Here is an 18,280-nt window from a genome sequence, read left to right as displayed (position 1 = left end):
GCTTTTCTTTGCGCCGCTTGGGAGGGCAAGGAAGGTGCTGCTACAATGCAGCAGTGCCTCCTGTGCAAACAGCACCCTCAGGATGGCGTTTTTTCCGTCCCTAGGGTACTGTTATTTGGTCGTGTGGAAACAGCCTTAGTTTGAAGGAGTCACTTGGCAAATCTGATAGGGCCCAGGACTAACAACCAACATAGTTTTTTAATGCATGTGTTCATCTAATCTGCAGTTAAAATGTTAAATTGATTTTTCTTCCCATTTCCATGCAAATCCGTCACCTTATGTGCCAGTGAGGAAAAATGCCTTGGTATTCTGAGATATGCTTTTATGAACAGATGTCTGAATTATCATCTCGGAGCAATGATTATAAGAGACCGATTGGGAGATACAGCAATATGGACTAAAGGTCAGGATGTATTTTTAATGGGAATTGTCTGTTTAGATTTGGTAATTTGCAAATATGCTACTATCAGGGTCACATAATATTCAACAGAAATAGTGTCAAGAGTTTAATGTAAAGGCTTTACCATTTAAATATATTTTCCAATTTTAATTCCACTCGTACCAAGATCATCTCAACCACAGAGGCAGTCTTGCACTATCAGAGAGCAAGCGTGGTATAGTGGTTAAGAGCAGTGAATTCTAATCTGGAGAACAGGGTTTGATTTCCCACTCCTCCACTTGGGCAGTGGACTATAATCTGGTGGACCAAGTTTGTTTCCCCACTCCTACATGTGATGCCTGCCGGGTGACTTCAAGCTAATTACAGTTCTCTCAGAATTCTCTCAGCCCATCAACCTCACAATTTATTGCTGGAATCAGCAGGACGAGCTGTGTTCATCTATGCACTTTTTGGGCTGAAAAGGTACCTAGAAGCAGAGCCTGCACAGTAAATATCTCAGGAAAACCTTAAGCAAAGAGCTGCAGGCACTGAGAATCTCTGCAGTGCCACAAAATGGCAGGTGAAAATGGCAGAGGAAACTGACAAGAGAGCTTTAACCATTAGACAGGAAAAATAAGACATCTCCTCAGCAATTCAGCTCTGCACAGATGACTTGAGGGGGAGGGGGAGTCAGTAGTTTGGTATCCTCAAAATAGGATGGCTTAAGCAGAAATAAGGTGTCCTGAGGACATATTGGGGAAAATGCTTGGTAGAGTTTCCCTCCAAATGCCTTTTTTTCATTCTCAGGTTGCCTTATTTGTGCAGAATGAACCAGTGTTTCCTTCTGCTGTTAATTCTAAGCTCCAGAGTGACTCTTTCATGACATCAACATCCTTCCAGGGACAACTTGCCACAGTAGTGTCCGAGGAGTTAGAAAACAGGTTCTTGCAAGCAATTCACAGCAGTGTATTGTTGAAGGCTTTCACAGCCAGAATCACTGGGGTGTTGTGTGGTTTCTGGGCTGTATGGCCATGTTCAGATCCTCTGAAGATGCCAGCCACAGATGTAGGCAAAACATCAGGAGAAAATGCTACTAGAACACAGCCATACAGCCCAGAAACCACACAACACCCCAATTCACAGCAATCTTAGAGTGGGGAGAGAAATAGTTTTCCAATTGAAGTCTCAGGCCAACTAAAATTGGCCAACAATGCAGTGGAAGGATCATTGGAAGCAGAATTGCTCAAGCAACAGCAAAATGAACAGGGGAACTAAAAGATGCCAATGCAGAAGGGTCCACCATCAGCAACTATGAGACCAGCCTTGGTGTAGAACAGACTAGGCAGTTGCTACTATGAAAATGGACACAGTGATAGCTGTTGGATTCAGGTTCTGAGTAAGCCTTATCTGTACTGAGCATCCAGCTTGGAATGGAAAGCAAATGAATGCAGCTGCGGTTAAATTGAAAACTCTTGATGAGAAGCCATTGTAAGTGAAAAGAACAATTGAGCTCCCACTGACGTTGAGGTCTCTGAAAACTATGGACTTTCAGAGATTTTTAGTTGTTCTTGGAGAATATTTTATTTGAGGACACCTCAAGGATGCAAGGACTGTCAGCAGAGCCTGTTCATTCTTGGTTAATTTGCAAATACTTTTCCTGGCTATGAACATTAATAAATCTGAAGCTCAATAGGCACCAGTACTTGCTGCACAGAGGCCTACACCATATCAGCATAGTGAGAAAGAGGAACTTTCTCTTATGGCTTATAATATAGTGCTGGTGAAGCCCAGACATCATGCCCTGGTACCCTGAGAGAAAATAATTGCTACAATAAAGTATTGGATTATTTGAACCGCACATAATCCATCCAGGTCTGTTATTCAGTAGAATCTTGTTTGAATCTGGAACAAAAGGGAAGATCTGAGTTAAAACACTTAATGTGATTGACCAAGAACTACAAGTCACAAACCAGCAGACTTTAAGGACAGCATCTAAAACCTCTCTAGGTTGTGGAAGTTACATGGTGTGCAGGAACTAAGTAAGTGAACTATTGATTTGACAGAAGCAGCAGTAGTAGGCACTGCTATGAAGCAACTGGATCAAAAATTCCTGAAGTACCCAAATGTGTTTTCATACAATAATGAAGAACTTTGCAGATATGATAAAGTGCTTTGTACAAAAGCCAGGGAATGTGCTAGTGAAATAACATCATTTTCAAATTCCTTTCATATCAAGCCGCTGTGAAATAAAAATGTTCTACACAGGCTTGCCAACTCCTGGTTTGGAAATACCTGGAGATTTAAGGGTGGAACTTGGGGAAATTGTAGATTAGGGAGGGGAGGGAGTTCGGGAGAGATATGATGGCATGGAGTCTGGCCTCCAAAGCAGCTATTCCCTCCAAGGAAACTGATCTCTGTTGTCTGGGAGATTTTGTTGGACTTATTAACTAAATATATTTAGCAGAATAGCAGAAGAAGAGACCTATAGTTGCTGGTGTTATAGAAATGTTTACTATCTATTAGGGAGGGTTTACATGGAAGAAAAATAAAGAACAGCTTTCTATTCTAGCACTAACTTGGTTAGTGTGCTCCCACGTGGTGCCTACCTAGCAAGGCAAATAAGATGCACCTGAATAACCAGGGGCAGCCATTGCTGCCGTGGTGAGCAACGCAGCAAGATAAGGGGCATGCATGGCCTGGTGGCTAGCTGCAGAACCGGGTGCAATGATTGGCTCCCACCGAAAAAGGCGGGAGGAGCCTGGGTATATCTAGACGCCTTCCCGGTCCAGCCCTTCCCGGCCGGGCGCAGAACTTTCAGCAAGAAGCGGTGAGTCATTAGTGTTGGCGTCTCCCCGCGTAAAGGGCCTGGAAGCGAGTACTGGCGCTTTTTCTTTCCCTTTCCTTTCTTAGCTGAGTTTTCCTTTTTTTCCTCTGGCCCTCTTAGCTTCTCGTTTCAACCTTTTGCTTTCCTTTCACCTCTTCTGGGCCGGTCTACCGCAGCCGCCATGGGGCCAAAAAAGGGCCACAGAGCAGGGAGCCTGCTCGCGGAGGGCTGGCGGTGGACCATCGGTCAGACGCTGCTGGCGTGCTCTGCTGGAACAGGGTCCGGGCCCAGACTTGGCCCGGGGACATCGGACGACGGCCCGGTTGTTGGGCGTATCGGAGCAGCGGGCCGAGGGCGGCCAGCTTGGGCTCGGGGCTTGTCTCCCCATCGGCAGGGGGTGCGGCCCGGGTCGGCATGGCCCGGGACAGATCTCTCCCTGTGGGAGGAGGGCCCTCCCCTGCGGTCCCGGGGGGTCAAGCCGGCCCGGCATCTTCCCGGCCCGAACATGTCGACCCCATATGGGCAGCGATCCTGCAGCGGTCCGCAACCTGGCGGACACCCTGGGTTGCATCTTTCACAAGTCCCTGCCGGCGGGGCGGCTGGCGAGTGAGACGGGCCCCACCTCGAGGGAGTCGGGGGCCCTGAGCCCACCAGTACGCCCGGCGTGCCGGTCTTGGCGCCTTGGCGAGGGAGCCTCACGTCGCGGAGACAAGCGGATGAAGCTGCACCTTTCGCCAGCGGTTAGCAGGCGTCCACATTGGTGGACCAGCGTCCGTCGGCCCCTCGAGTATTGCGCGAGGGCAGGAGGAAGGAAGCGGTCGAGTCAGGGCGTTCCTCGTTCCTCCAGAAGCTGCATCCCAGCTCTTCGTGCGTCAGGTGAAGGTCTACTGGAGGATTGATGACCCAGGCGCAGGCTACCTAGGGGAATTCTTGGAGTAGCGGGGAGAGGGTGCCACCTGCTTCCTCCCACCGTGGCTTGCAAAAGCGCAGAAGCGTTTAGTGGAAGCGGCCAAGCGCCATCCCCCGGCCCAGCTCAGGGCGACTGCATGGCAACTCCGCCCTGGGTCCACACCTCCCCAGGGAAGCTCCGGGAGGCGGGTGCTGGATGGGTATTACGTGGACATCTTTAAGTTCCTGCCCGGCGGGAGGGAGTTGGGTTTGTCGGGCGGGAAGGCCGACAAAAAAAGCGGAAGGGACCCGGCAGCGGCCGAAGCCGGGAATTTTTTAAACAACAACTGGCTGCAGGGCTTCACCGAATTCCCTGGCCCTCATCGGGGCAGCGTATCCCCTGTGGGCCTGGCATCTGGCAGCTCACATGGCCCCATGTCGCTGCCCGGGCTCGGGCGCTGGCTGGGGAAACTGCGGCCATAAACTACGGCAGGCCATCCGCCAAGTAAGAACGCTTCGCACAGGAGTGCCTTTTCCGTTGGGACCTCATCCACGACTCAAACCTGGATGGTGCGTGGTCCAGCTCCTGGGCTCATGGAGAGGCGCAGATCCTCCCTTGTTCTTGCAAAACCCGGCCAAGAGCCTACCCGGGGCGGGTGGGGGCCAAGGGGTTGTGTTGGGAATTCAACAAAGGTGCTTGGCAGCGGCAAAAATGTAGATTTGAGCACTCTTTGCTCCCTTCTGTTCCGGCAGCCACAGCAGGGATCAGCTGTCCCAAGCCGGGCGGGCCGTAGCCCTCCCTTTCGGCAGGCCCGGTCGCCCGGCGCCGGGCCCTCCCACAAAGATGCCGGTGGCCAGGGCGCGTGCTCCCGCCCGGGCAAAACACTACTGAGATGCTTGCTCAGCTGCAGTCTCTGGCTCCTACACCCGTTCAAGTGGGGGGGTGCTGTTGGAGTGGCTGCAGCTCTTTATCCAGACAAGGGGGGCTAGCAGGCGCCTGCTGGGGGATGGTTTTCTTCTGGCTCTCCGCGTGATTCCATATCAAGGGCTCCAAAGGAGGGGCTTACCAAGCCAACAATCTAAAATCTGTCCGCGATCTCCTCTGGAGTGGTGGCTGATAAGCTCAACAAGGAAAATCCAGGCCAGCCGCATTGCTGCTGCCCTTTCTTAGTCACCCTCCCCTCTCCCCAACCTCAGGGTCTCCCCCAATTGGCGTCGTGCCTCAGAAAGCCCCGGGGGAGTTTGCGGCTTTAATTCAACACCTCTCCCTACCCCAGGGGCGACTCCGTGAATTATTTTCCTCTATTGACCCAGAGGTTTTGTTCGGTCCGTTGCAGCCACCCTGGACCGAAGCCATCCCTCTGCATCAGGCAGGCCGGGGTCCGGGGGCATCCCTAGCAAAGTGTGACATTCAGTCCGGGCCTTCCCGGCTCCTGCCCATTTCCCCGCCATGGACTTGAGCTGCTGGGCATCCACTTCCAAGGCAATTGGTATGTGGACAAGGCCATGCCCATGGGCTGCTCCTTTGCCCTGCGCCCGCCTTGAGACTTTCAGCACTTTCCTTTGAATGGGCTTTCCAGGCAGCGGGTGCCCTCCCGGGTCTGGTGACCCATTACCTTGATGATTTCTTGTTTAGCATGGGGCAGGCAGGGCACCCGGGAGGTGTGAGCTGGCCCTTCAGGCTTTCCAGGGTCCCTGGCCTTACGCCCGAGCTGGGGTTCCCCTTGGATCCCAACAAGACGGAGGGGCCCGCCACTGCCCTCAGCTACCTGGGTATTCACCTGGACATGGTCCTAGGCACGTCGTCACTCCCGGCTGACAAGCTTACAGCCCTTTCAGCCCTGCTCCAGTCCGTTCTTCTCCTCCGAAAATGCAGGGTGCGCCTGGTCCAGTCCTTACTCGGCCACCTCAATTTCGCTTGCAGGGTGGTGGCCCCGGGCAGGGCTTTCTGCTCCCGGCTGGCGAGGTCCTTGTCGGGCTGCAAGTCCCCTGACCATCACATCCGGGTCTCCCGGGGCATGAAAGAAGACCTACAGGTCTGGTTGTCCTTCATCCGTAACTTCAACGGCATCTCTCTGTGGCAATCAGCTTTGGAACCTGGCCTGGAGCTGCAGGTGCACTCTGATGCCTCTGGGGCTTTTGGTTTCGGTGTGTTCTTCTGGGGTCAGTGGGCGCAGGGCCTTTGGCCCCCAGAGTGGCACGCGCAGGGCATCACCAGGGATCTCACTTTTCTGGAGCTGTTCCCCATCCTGGTGGCGGTGCACATTTGGCACGACCTCTGGCTCAACAAACGGGTGCTTTTCTGGTGCGACAACCAGGCAGTGGTGCGTGTGGTAAACAGACAGTCGAGCAAATCGGCTCGGGTCATGCGCCTGGTTCGCAATTTGGTTCTTACCTGCCTCACTCATAACATCTCTTTCAAAGCTGCTTTTGTTCCAGGTTTGCAGAATGAGATTGCTGATGCTTTATCTCGCCAGCAGGTGGATCGTTTCCGGCGGGGAGGAGCCGTTCCCGGCGACAGTGCCGGCGTCCCTCTGGAGCCTTGGCAACGAGACGTCATCACAGGTGTTTTGAACTCGTTGGCACCGGCCACGTGCAGGCAATACGACGGAGCCGTGCGCGATTTCCTGAGCTTCGCTGCGTCCTCCGGGCGCCCGGTCTGCGGTGGGGTGGACACTGGCCTCCTCCTCGAGTATTTGGTCCGGCTCCATGGGCAGGGGATGCACCCGCGCACCATGGGGGTGCACCTGGCGGGCATCGCTTTCTACTGCAAGGTTTCCGGTTTTCCTGACGTCACCAAGGCGTTTGTTGTCCGCCCGCCCTAGTGGCTGGGTGGCGGCGGGTGGAGCACCAGACAGAGGGACCTCGAAGCCCAGTCACCAAGGAAGTGTTGAGGCGGTCACTGGGGTACTAGGGCAGGTGTGCGCTTGGCGCTATGAGCGCTTGCTGCGCCGCCGCCTTCCACCTGGCACACCACGGGGCTTTCAGGCCTGGGGAACTGGCGCCCTACCAGGGATCGACCTTCCAGCACCAGCGCTGCAAAGGGAACACCTGCGTCCTGTCGGAGGGACATGGTCTATGCTTGGCTGGCCCTTCCAAACACCGACCAAGAGGGCAGCAGGGCTTGGGTCACCATGCGGCCCTACCGGGCGACGCCACCTGCCCCCTCCCCTTATTGAGGTGGCTCACGGCACAGGCCTCGGGTGGGTGGCATGCTCTTGGTGCACGAGGATGGGTCCCCCCTCACCAGGTTCCAAATGCTGGCGGTGTTCAGGGCATGCTTGGCTCAAGCCGGGCTACCGGCCGCGGAGTTCGGCCTGCACTCGTTCAGAATTGGGGCTGCCACGGCCGCGGCAGCAGAAGGCAGGGCCCCGGAGGATATCCGCAGTTTGGGCAGGTGGCGGTCGGGGGCCTTTCGGGCGTACATTCGCCCACACCTGACTTGTTGATTTCCTTCCTCAGTGCCTCCAGGGACGCCGCAGACTGTCTATCGGCAGGTGTGGGTCGTGGGGCACAGCCTCGTCGACAGAGTCGGGGACTACGCCTGCAAGTCCGAATGGGGCCGGCATCTCGGACTCGGGGCGCACGTAAGAATTTCCTGGATGGGGCAGGGGCACATGCTTTGGCATGAGCTAGAGCCCAAGGTCATTGAATACATTTTTCAGCTGGCTACACCGGACCTCCTGGTCATTCACCTTGGGGAGGAAGATCTCCCTGCCAGGTCGGGCCTTGACCTGCGTTTTGCGGTGGCCGCCACGCTCAGGAGCTTTGCCAGGCACCGGCCTAATATGACCTTGGTTTGGTCCGAGATGGTGCAGCGGGCCCATTGGAGGGGAGCGGTGGATCCCTCTGCAGTGGACAGGGCCTGCAGAAAAGTTAACAAGGCGGCCGCCAAGGTGGTGCTTTCCCTCGGGGGAGCGGTGGCAGAACACTCCGAAATCACCCGGGACGTCATGGACCTTTTTCAGCCGGATGGCGTCCGCCTGTCCCAATGGGGCATGGACTTGTGGCTTCAGTCAGTTCAGTTTACCCTTCGTCGGTGGTTAAGATAGAGACAGGCTCAGGCTTGAGGAGCTTGGGCGGTGAGCTGCAAGGGTGGGCAGCTCGTGGCGGGTTTGCAACGCAGTGATTAGCGCACATCTGGGGAGAGAACGAGCCTTCCGGCTGGGGCTCCCAGGCTTGCGCCCTATGAGGGCCGGGGGGTGGGGCGGGCAGGCTGGCAGGCCGGAGGCCGGGCCGCTGCCCGACACCCCAGGGAGTGGGGTTGGGTTGGGCCGTTTGGCGGCCATGGGCTTAGCCGGTGCCCGACACCCCAGCAAGCACGGGAGGAAGACGGGCTGGGGGCGGCCTTGGGGCTCAGCCGGTGCCCGTCTCCTCAGCAGGGGCGGGAAGTGTGGAAGCATTCAGGAGTATGATCTCTGGGCTTCCCTTCCCGCCAGTTTCCCATTCATTGGGATGTGATGTGCGACCCGTTTGCCGCCCAGCTCTTATGTATATAGTTCTTGTTTATATGTTTGTTGTTTAATAAACGGGCTGCGGCCCATTCCTTTCCAGCCTGTCGTTGTGGTGTACTTATTGAGCGAGGGAGTCTCACCATCTACAGCAAATAAGATGCACCTGAATAACCAGGGGCAGCCATTGCTGCCGTGGTGAGCAATGCAGCAAGATAAGGGGCATGCATGGCCTGGCGGCTAGCTGCAGAACCGGGTGCAATGATTGGCTCCCACCGAAAAAGGCGGGAGGAGCCTGGGTATATCTAGACGCCTTCCCCGGTCCGCGCCCTTCCCGGCGGCGAGAACCAGCAAGGCGTGGCCCACCCACCCTCCCTGTAATCTAGGGTTGGCGGGATTTTTGGGTCCTTACTGTCGCAGTCCTGGCGGGTTTGCAACGGTGTCGCACATCTGGGGAGAGAACGAGCCTTCCGGCTGGGGCTCCCAGGCTTGCGCCCTATGAGGGCCGGGGGGGTGGGGCGGGCAGGCTGGCAGGCCGGAGGCCGGGCCGCTGCCCGACACCCCAGGGAGTGGGGTTGGGTTGGGCCGTTTGGCGGCCATGGGCTTAGCCGGTGCCCGACACCCCAGCAAGCACGGGAGGAAGACGGGCTGGGGGCGGCCTTGGGGCTCAGCCGGTGCCCGTCTCCTCAGCAGGGGCGGGAAGTGTGGAAGCATTCAGGAGTATGATCTCTGGGCTTCCCTTCCCGCCAGTTTCCCATTCATTGGGATGTGATGTGCGACCCGTTTGCCGCCCAGCTCTTATGTATATAGTTCTTGTTTATATGTTTGTTGTTTAATAAACGGGCTGCGGCCCATTCCTTTCCAGCCTGTCGTTGTGGTGTACTTATTGAGCAAGGGAGTCTCACCATCTACAGCAATAGGTTTTTACCTCGTGTGTTTCAAACAAAGAAACATAGGCCGTTTCCGCACGGGCATTAAATGGCGACCTGGAGACGGCAAAAACGCCGTCTCCAGGCCGCCATTCGCACGGGGGGCGCAGCTGCAACGCAGCCGTGCCGCCCTTGCGCCGCCCGCCCGGCCTGAAGCCGGCGTTTCCCCAGAGCACTGGGAAGCGTTCTTTTAGGGACCATGCGGATGGTCCCAGCGTCGTCGGGTCGGCGTCGGAAATGCCGACCCGGCCGTTTCCACCTTCGTGCGGAAACGGCCATACTTTACTTTATAGCTTCTGTCTACGTGACTAGTCTCACATAGGCAATGCTGGGATTAGCTGACCAATAGCTTAATCAATGGACTGGCCATAAAACTCTGACCTCAGTAACTAATTAGCATGCACACAGTTAACCCCTTCATGTCTGAATTGTGATAGACACTTGCAAATACCAACAGATTTCTAGACCATATCTGGAGATTGCCAGCCATAATTTCACATCACTTTGGGCTTCCCCGGGAGCACAAAAGGATAGACAAACTATTCAGAATAATTATCCACTCCTCAAAATAGTAAATACATTGAATAAATGCCTTATGGGCTAAGCTAAGGAAGTCTGCATTTAAGATGGTGATACTCTAACAGACAAGCACTGGGCTTATAATTCTGAGCAGTTTTATTTAGATTACCCTGAGAACCTATTGATGTTCTTTGTGAATTATATGTTGTGAGGAGGTGATTCATGATCGCTGAAACATTTGTTGTGTCTCATCAGAAGTATTTATGCAAAAGATTTTACTTATGGATTGTTTCTGTGTAACAATATTAACCTAACTGCTGAAACACATTTGAGTCTTTCATTATATATGTGTGTGCATGTGTGTGTTTAAACATCTGGCTCTTTTACGTTATAGAATCTAGCATATTAATTTATAGGTGTTGCATTTATAAGTGAATTATTGCATCAGACTTTTGTAGTATTGGACTTCTTCAAATATGCAGGGTGTTTTCTTGATCGATTAAAGATATCAATCTTTAAATATTTTGCGGTCTTTCCCTCAACCCTTTGGGCTACCTAATCTGTCTTTTTTGGTTGGGTGTTTATTCCTTTTTTTTTTTTGTCCAGTGCACAATCTACATGGATATGCCATTAGCTATGGGGACCAACCCAAGCCAAGCAGGGTTCCACATCCCCTCAGGATTATTCACCTTCTGAGTTCACTTCTCCATTACAGTTGGACTCCAGAAGACAGTCCTGGTTCATGAAAGGGCTTGTTATCACCACATACTGAATAGGAGGCAAGGAGAATCTGCTTTATTCCATGCAAAAAATAGCAAACTGCCATTGTATGTGCTTTTTCTGCCCAGCAGTAAAGTAGGGAAAAAGTTATATCAGTGAGTATGATGAGGGTTTTTTACCCCAACAGTTGGCACACACACTGAATAAACACAGTCATCATCACTTCTTTCATTTATTGCATCTAGTTGTTAACCTGCAGTTATGATTACCAGGAAATATTAATTGGATAGTTAATCATCACCTCATATGATCTTTCTCTCAGATTCTGCTGTATTGTTCTCATAGCACTTTAGTGACACTGTAAAGGTAATACTTGAACGGGAAAGCCTTTGGGTGACATGACTACATCACTGTGGTTGTGAATTTATGGTTACATTTAGTGAAGAGTCATTTGTGGAGAGTTCAAAAAGTGGGCAAGAGGGCAAAAATGGGACAAAGAGAAACTGCAATAGAACAACTGCTTTACTACCCCTCAGTACTTGGTATGTGGGGAAAACTATACTATTTTGCTAAATTATATAAATGTAAGCCTTGACCTGGATGGCCCAGGTTAGCTTGATCTTCTCAGTTCGCAATAGCTAAATAGGGTGGGCCTGGTTAGTGCTCAGATCAGAAACCACCAAATAATTCCAAGGTCATTATGCAGAGGAAGGCAATGGCAAACTACCTCTGTTCATCTCTTGCCTTGAAAATCCTACTGGATTGCCATAAGTCAGATGTGACTTGATGGCACTTTACTGACTCACACATTGACACAAAGGTGAGTCCTCCATTTTAATTTCGGAATAGTCTTATGGTTTTCTGAACAGACTCAGTGATTTTACACAGGGTTTTCCTTGAGGAGGAAAATAATTTTGTGTATAATGTGCAAGTTTTGTGAGTTTTGTCACATGTGGGCATAAGTTTCAAATATGAGCGTGAAGCAGTTATCCGGGATGAGAATTCTATCTCACAAGGAAGTTTTTTTTTGCCAGAACTGTGTCTAGAGTTTGTCCTTGTTAAATTCATTAATTATTGCTGAACAGCAAGTGAAAAGTAACACAAATTGTTAATGAAAATTGCAGTTCTGTATTATTCTCATAGAAACAATTGGGGATTGAAGTCAGATCTCAGTGAGACAGAAGACTGGCAACAGTGAATGGGCAGCTTTAGAGAAAAACTCTCACATGTACACATACCTAAAATTGCAAGGTATAAATGTATTTAGGACATCTGAATGGTATATCCCATCTTTTGACATAACCAGGACCCAAAGCAAGTAGACACAACACAGAGCCTCTAGCTCATGTACATTAATGATTCCCAGACCAAGTATAATTCCTTGGCAATGAATTCTAGCACTAACAATTTTTTTCAGCATGAGCTCTATAGTCCACTATTTCATCCTCAAATCTTTTAAAAGTATGTGTTTGGGATCACTGAGGGGAAGTCATGAAATATCCAAGCAGTAGGCCCTAGCAAGTAAATAACAATAAGTATTGTTTTTGCTAGGCTTTTGTGAAGCTGGATCCCCCTCAAAATGCTAGGAGTTTGTTATCCTACCAGCTGGAAAATTCAATCAACAAGAGAGAGGGTGTTTCACATTTTCAAACACACCAAGAAAAAGAATTTATCCCAAGGCAAAGTGTGTGCTTCCTGTGGAGAAATAAATATTGCTTAATGATGAATAATCTCCAGTGCTGGAATCCTACACATTTTTGAACAGGTTGAAACAGTGACACTGATGCAATAGGGATCCAATTAAGAACCAGTGAACTAGTCACTGCTTGGTAGAAATTAAGCTCTTCAGGTCTTCCTGATAATTTTGGCAGCCTGGCCAATTGGCCAGTTAATGGGAATTTTCCAAACGTACCAGAGACAGACAGCAAGCATGGTATAATGGTTAGAATAACCAGAGGGAAGAGGTTTGCCAACTGGGAAACAGAAAGACCTCTAACAAAAAGGTAACCAATTATGATACAAATAATAATAAACATTAAAAATATTTAGGTTTATTAAACAATATAACTATCACTGTGGTGGAGGGGTAATGATGAGATAATAGAATTAACATCAAGTAAACAATGAATGGCCCAGACCTGGATAGCCCCCAGCTCCCTATTGGGCAGGAAAGTGGGGTACAAATTACATAAATAACTAATAATAAATGAGTCTCCTGTTTTTCCAAAACAATACCACTTTTTCCTTCCTTTTTCTTTGTAGTCATGTCCCAACAAAGTGAATGTCTGTGTAGAGCTGAAATGAAACCTACAAAATCTCTATTTAAAGCTTTTTAAATTACTTTTTCTCATCCTCGATGAATCAACCTAGTATTAAATTGAAGAGGAAAATGGCAAAATTCTTGCTATATGATCTCCATGTGGAATCCACTACAGGTTTTCATTTCATTTCATTTCAGTTAGTTTGCTTAATATGTTTATATTCCACCTTCTGGAGAAAATAAGAACTTCAAGGCAACTTCCAAAGGTTACAAAAAATGTAGGACAAAAACATTATAAAATAACCCAAGGACATAAAAAGAGTACAAATGAAACACCCAAATTAGCAGCATGGTTAAATAGAAAATGCCTTTGCACCAAAAAGTTTGACACATCAAGAGCTACCTGTCAGCTGAACTCAAGAAAGAGAAGAACTTTCCTACCTTGCCCCCTCTCAGTATGGCTCACGGAGCTCCCTAAACTCATCTCCTGGGAAAGAGGGGGTCATCGGGAGCAGCATGTGGGTAAAATGAGGGTTTGCATCGGAAGGAGGGAATTTGCAAAAATCTCTGATGTACCTGCTGACCTAAGTGCCTCATGATAAACATTGGGCAGGTCTCTTCCCACTAGAGGAAACTCTGTGGTTGCTATGGATTAATGGACAAGATTCCCCACAAACATTTTGAGACTTATGGAAAATGCACAATTGGCTCTAGAGTACACCCCATCCATCATGACCAAATCTCCATCTGTTTGAAGCTGTTGCATTCCACTTCTGCTTTGTGTATTTATTCTAGTTTATTACTTGTACTATAAAAGCTCTGTCTGGGTTTTGGGCTGCACTTTGACACTATATAACAGGGATGGCCAACCTATGGTGCTCCAGATGTTCATAGACTACAATTCCCATCAGGGGCTGGGTAGGGAATTGTAGTCCATGGACATCTGGAGCGCCATAGGTTGGTCACCCCTGCTATATAATATATTGCCCAAATGTATTCTATTGTCTCCTTTTGCATGCTGAGTATTGCTCTTTTTCCTCAACCTGAACTTTTTGCTTAGCTGCTCCCATTTTTTAACGTACAGATAAGCATGGACAATAGCCGGGGTTGTTCTTTAATTCTTAATGTTATTAAGACAATCAGTTACAACTTCCTGTTCCTTTTTCCTACAGAACATGACAGTATAGTAACATATTTTTCTGCACAATCCAACATACTTGACTAGAGCTGTTATAGAAGGGTATGTGGCTTTTTCCCACGTGTACCCTGAATTACTCAAGCAAAATCTGACATCAAGTTATAATCACATTAGAATGCCTCAGGTTAAAACTATATTGCATGAATGGCTTCAATATAGCATGCCTCAAAGACTGACTCCTCTTCTGTTCCTAGTTGCAGACTATTAGATGTGACAAATTGCCCTCTAAGCTAGCCCATCAGTAGGGCAATCAGGCACACGAAAAAATGCTTTTTGTGCCTGATTCATAACTATCCTTCTTTCATTTGTGACTTTCCAGAAGATATGTAAAGAGTTGTTTTAGCATTGATGGAATCTTTAATGTCATAATATTTTATATTCAGTTGGTATTCTTTATTTTTCTTAACAGTTGCACTTTTTGAAAATGTAGGAGACAGGTGCCATCTTGGGGCACAGAATGAATGTCAGAGCTAGGGAACACAAATGAGAAAGTTCCTCCAGCCAAGTAAGAAATCATAAAAGGCATCTTGTGTATACAAAGAGAAGTCCCTTCAGGAAACAAAATTGTTTCTTCTGCTGACCCAATAAATGTCTTGGTATAATTCATGCTTGGAGATAAATTACTAAACAGAGGGTTTCTCTAGGAAAGGCCAAATCTTCAGTCTTGTAAAATTATTCCTGTTCAGCTGCATCCAGAGTCATACAAAGCAATGCTTTTAGACTGTCATTTCTCTGTGTTAGCTTCATCTGTGAAAAAGATATCCACAGAACAGCTGCTATCTGCATGAATCTAATGATCAGGGTGATCCAAATATAATCATTGCAAATTGACTGGCTGCACTAGAATGCTTGCTGGGGATGGTATTAATCTTGTTTTCATTTCTGCTCTTGAAGGTTAACTTCATATCCCAGGGAACATAAGCTTTCATTTAACTCATAGCTACCCTAGCATGCAAACACATACTTTTACATGATGAAAAAGTATTCTAACCGTACTAGGCCATTAGGGAAGGAGCTGATCTTTATGGAAGTGGCCTTGAGAGGCTGGAAAGAGAAAATATGCAGGTAAGTTGATTCATGTTTGTTCTTCAGATGAGTATGTGCTCATCCAACATTATGGATTCAGTCAGTAAAGCATGCATATTTTCTACCAATCTCAGAAAGACATCTGCTCTTTCCCTGAGATAGGCTGTTATCTATGGCTGTTTCCGCCCGGCCGTCGAGGCGCCTCCACGCCGGCAAGAATTCTGCCGGCGTGGAGGCGGAGGCTGTTCGCATGCAAGCATGCGGACGGCCTCTGGAGAGGCCGGCAGACGGCAGGCGGCTCCGCATGGAGCCGCCTCTTCCCCCCTCCCCGTCCCACTCACCTTGTCCCCGTCGTCAGCCTGCTGGCCGTCGAAACCCCAGGGGTCGGAGGACAGCGTGCGCGGGGCTTCGACGGCCAGCAGGCCGACGACGGGGACAAGGTGAGTGGGACAGGGAGGGGAAACAGTGTGTTCCCGGTGGAGTTGTTCGCACCGCGCCGCCGGGAACTCGCTGTCTGGGGAAAAACAATCCTTTAAAGGGTTGTTTTTCAGGGCGGCCTGATGCCGCCCTGGGGGAGGGGGAGCGACGCCAGGTCGGCGCTGCTGCTTAGCAGCAGCGCCGCCTGTGCGAATGGCTCCCTGGGGATGGCGTTTATCCCTATGGCCTATAGCATAGCTCAAAAGAAGAACACATGTGTTGCATGCAGAAAGTCTCAGCTATCTCCCATTCAAATATCTTGGGTAGAAGGTGTTAAGACTTTTTGCTGCTGGAGAGCTGCTGCCAGTTAGTGTAATGTGGACTAAATGGACCAGTGGTCTGACTATGTATAAGGCAGTTTCATTTGTAACATCTTGGTCAAAGCAAAAAAACCAAAACTGTGTATTTCCCCACTAAAACACTGAAAGGTCATCCGTATCCCATAACTGACCAAGACTGTTTGCATTGAACATTTATATCCTGCTTTCTTCCCCACAGAGGCTTATAGCAACAAAAGAAAAATACAACATAAAGAAATTACATAAACAAACAAAATAACAATGTGTCTCGGACTGCACAAAATTCAAACAGATGGGTCATCCACAGTTCTGGCTGCAGGCCACAGGACCAAAAACCTTTTACCAGCTTTCCAGCCCATACCTCTGGTCCTGACCAAACTTTGCAAGGAGAGGAAAACAAGCTTAGCACATATGAATTTCTCAGGTGCTGCTCTCCAGATCTTCCACATAGACCCCCAACAGAAGGCTGCTCCCTTTCAGACCTGCCTTGTAACTACCCAGAGAGATCTGCTTGAAAGAAGAAAGATGAACAAATAAAAAGTAAAAATGAAGAGGCACTGATTCCATGCTACAGGCCATCATAGGCTGGCTGAAAGAAAAAATACTGGCCTCAGCTGATAGGTGATCCAAGCTCATTTACAACATTGTTTTTGTTCATTTGTTTTGATGTAATAATATGTATGAATGAAAGCAAAAACTGCATATTGTAGTTGCAGTTGGACAGGGAATGTTCAGGGTCAAGATCCCAGACCAACATTAATGTTCAGTGAGTGACTTTGGGTCAATCACAATCATTCAGTCTAACCTACCTCACAGCTGTGCTTTAAGGATAGAACACCAAAAGGAGAACCCCGTTTCTGCCCTCAGCTTCCTAGAGGAGCTACAGAAGCTGTAGGAATGGATCAAGTAGTAAGATGTAAGAACGAATGCAATCCCGATCATCAATCTATCCTCATTACTTAAGACTGAAGTCATATCGCAATGCTCATTTATCTGTATGTCAGACAAACCTATGACACTAATCTCATTGCCAGTTTGGGAAATGAGTGGAGCCTTTACATCATTTCTGCTTGTTTCAAAGGTTAACCTTTCATCTGTTCAGGCAAAGAAAACCTCTGTTGGGCAAAGCTCTGATATTCACCAAACTTACTTCTGACATATCTAGCAAATTGTTTGCAGGGTTTGAGCACAGCAGGAACATAATCAGAAGAAATGTTTTAAGTAGTGGACATGAAACCCAGGGGAGTTATACTCTGGCACAGCAATCACTTCCAGCTTTCCTGAACACGGTCCCAAAATGTTGCTACAGTATGATTGTTCTAGATACAGTGCTGTACATGTCATGGCTGTAAAACTGATCCGTAAGGGTATTATTTGGAAGAGGACAGAACAAAGATGAATGGACCAGGGAGACTAAATTATATCAAGTAATATTATTCTTCATTATTCTTGCAGTGGCTGATATCTTTTATTCCTGAAGCTACAATCTTAATCATTCCAAATCTGGAGTGTTCACCCCAAGTTTCCTTTTATTGCAAAAACATGAAAATTAGCAACTCTGTCTCTTTCGCCTGGGCATCTGGTGCATGATAGCCTCAGAGCAAAATTAATTATCATCTATCATTTCCTTCCTAAAGGCAAATAACTACACCGGTACAAATTCACCCAAATGGACTGGATTTTTCCATTGTGGTAACTTCATAGGCCCATAAGTATTTGGCTGTGCAGTTCTAAGGAGAGTTTGATTTTCTAAGTCAATTAGAAAAGTATGATATAATTGTGCTTAGGATCACACTGTGTCATTCATTCAGCTCTGTTGGCTTGCATTTCTTTGTTCGATGTACTTTTCAGTTGTTTGTGACAGTTTAGGTATTTTCTGCCCTGCTGTTAGGCAAAAAGGTTGCAGAAGAATTCACAATGGCCATAACATGAGCTGCTGGTAGAAGATATTGTGCATCTGCTTTTGCAAGATGGTTCACATCATTTTTGGGTCAAGATTCACGTTTCTTACATAGCGTGAGGTACAGAACAACACATTTGAAACTCATGAAAAAGTACTCTTGGATTTCACCCTTAACCTTTTTTGCTCTTCCTTTTCATATGTAGTTTTAGTTTTAATCAAATTTTAGGGGGGGGAGGGAAATTATCTATTAAGAGATCTGCATTTCAGATCGCTACAATTATAGCTGAACTTGCAGTCCAACACATGCATTCATATGCCATGTATTTTCCACATATTCAGCATTAACAGAGAGTGCTTGAAAGGAAAAGGAATGAGATCCTACTTTACAGGTAGACCAAAATCACTCA

This window comes from Sphaerodactylus townsendi, linkage group LG08 (genome assembly GCF_021028975.2).
Source record: "Sphaerodactylus townsendi isolate TG3544 linkage group LG08, MPM_Stown_v2.3, whole genome shotgun sequence".
Taxonomy (NCBI): domain Eukaryota; kingdom Metazoa; phylum Chordata; class Lepidosauria; order Squamata; family Sphaerodactylidae; genus Sphaerodactylus; species Sphaerodactylus townsendi.
This window is presented reverse-complemented; position numbering follows the sequence as displayed.